Here is a 2,500-nt window from a genome sequence, read left to right as displayed (position 1 = left end):
GATGTAATTTACTAAAAGTTTCGTAACTGGCTTGTATTCAACTTCTTTATGATACAATTATAAGTACGGTAAACATGATGTAGAGCTGAACTAGAAACATTATTGTTTAAGGTTTCGAATTCCCACCAGAATTTTTCTGTAGTAATTTAACACCCAGATCAACCCAAATTTCTAACTAAATACAATCTATTAGTGATTACTCGTTTTCTGTGGGTATTTAGGGCTACATTATTGGATGTATCCTTCATTTTTAAGACGGTAGGATATGATCTGTGAGATATGTCAGATATCTTGAAGGATGACAGAGTAGAGACTCCTCGTATCGAGACAGACATTATGCTTTGTGTGGTAATGAAGTTGGTACGCCTCACGTAAAGGTGCTTGGCTCAGTGGATAAAGCGTCGGGCTCACGGTCATGATGTAGCGAGTTCGATTCCCGGATCGGAGTGTGTGTGTTCTTGAGCAGACACTTTATTTCATGTTGTTCCAGTTCACTCAGCTGTATCGTCCCTTGCCTTTCCCTTGGGTAACTTCGATGGTGTAGAGAAGGGAGGTTGGTATGCATGGGCGACTGCTGGTCTCCCATAAACAATCTTACCCGGACTTGTGCCTCGGAGGGGAACTTTCTAGAGGCAATCCCATGGTCATTCATGACCGAAGTTGGTCTTTATCCTTTACACACCAGCTGTGCATACTTTAACTATCAGTATGTGTAAAGCAGGCGATGAAATTAACAGATTATCTACATTAACACAGATTTTCGTATAAGTTACGCGAGGTTTGTTACCAAAAGCGTGTGTCGAAAGAATATAATATAATTTTGCCAAGCTTCAAGGCTCTATAGAAATGAACTTGTCTCTAGTTTCCGTTGCATTAAAAATATAAAAGATAAATATCCTTAGATGCTTTGTGAACTCGGCTATTGAGAGCTACTAAAGCACTCGTCATTGATACACACTGCACCAGCGAAAGAGTAAGCACTATCCACCTTTTGACCAGTTGTCCCGTATCCAACTGATTCAGCCACGTTCTCAACACAGAATACTCTGATGTTGCTGTGTGCTGTTGGCACTCCGTCGCTTACGACGTCGAGGATTCCAGTTGATCCGATCAACGGAACAGCCTGCTCGTGAAATTAACGTGCAAGTGGCTGAGCACTCCACAGACACGTGTACCCTTAACGTAGTTCTCGGGGATATTCAGCGTGACACAGTGTGACAAGGTTGACCCTTTGAATTACAGGCACAACAGAAACAGGAAGTAAGAGTGAGAGAAAGTTGTGGTGAAAGAGTACAGCAGGGTTCGCCACCATCCCCTGCCGGAGCCTCGTGTAGCTTTAGGTGTTTTCGCTCAATAAACACTCACAACGCCCGGTCTGGGAATCGAAACCGCGATCCTATGACCGCGAGTCCGCTGCCCTAACCACTGGGCCATTGCGCCTTCACACTCTGAAGTTATATTTTACATAAACAACAGAGCCAACCAGTTTCATAAATATTAGCTTCTGCTTCAAGTCGTCAACTTGCAGTAATTGCATATTTCCATTCTTATCTACAATTATTTATATGTGCACATCTTAGCAGAATACGCAGCAGTTCAAATGGATTAATGACTTAAAACACAAGAAAAACGACAGGGTCACGAATTTTCTTCTACACAAAAATAAATCTAAATTGTTTTATGAATATAGCATTATAAATCGCTGAGATTTACCAAGGCTAAAGTAACTATGAGAGGCTCTGTGTAAATATTACTCTATGGCTTCTATCATCAACATTCTCCTCTAACGAATGGAACCAGCACTATGTAACATTACATGAAAGGCTAATAGTGACGTGAATAGTCAGTTACTAAATGTAAAGATTCGCTTTCTTTTACTGAACTTATGTCAATCTCTACTCCACCCCAACCACTCAAAATGTCAGTAAAAATAGCTTCAAAGCTTACATAAGTTTGAACTATACACTAGTTAGTGTATATATTTATCATGAGCACGTATGCGATGACATATATAATGTCACATATATGATATTGCGTATATAATGGCACATATATAATGTCATATAATATCAAATACATAATATCACATGTATAATATCACGCATACGCCACACATATGTCTCATATGATCAGCAAGCGAATGAGTGAGCTCTAAGTGATCGTTTGATCTACTTGAAACAGTCGCTAAATTTCTCTCAAATCGCACAATATCCTCTTTAGAAAGAAAGGACAAAATGGATAATGTACCCCTAGATACACTATGTTTGAATGAAAGGCAGGTTGGGTGGTCATAACTGAAATGCTTTTTCAAGAGTCCTGCTTGCTCAAAGCTGTTTGTATAAAACAACATCGAGTAAGCTCATATTAGTAATGAGATAAAAACTGTAACTAAAGCAAGGCAATATATAAAACCGATAATATTGTTGTCGTGGTTGATTATCCGCGACGTAGCTCTAATCGAGTACACCTATATTTAGAGGCAGTCTAACCATTGCTATCA

The sequence above is a fragment of the Octopus bimaculoides genome, chromosome 2 (genome assembly GCF_046866305.1).
Source record: "Octopus bimaculoides isolate indiv1 chromosome 2, ASM4686630v1, whole genome shotgun sequence".
Classification (NCBI taxonomy): domain Eukaryota; kingdom Metazoa; phylum Mollusca; class Cephalopoda; order Octopoda; family Octopodidae; genus Octopus; species Octopus bimaculoides.
This window is presented reverse-complemented; position numbering follows the sequence as displayed.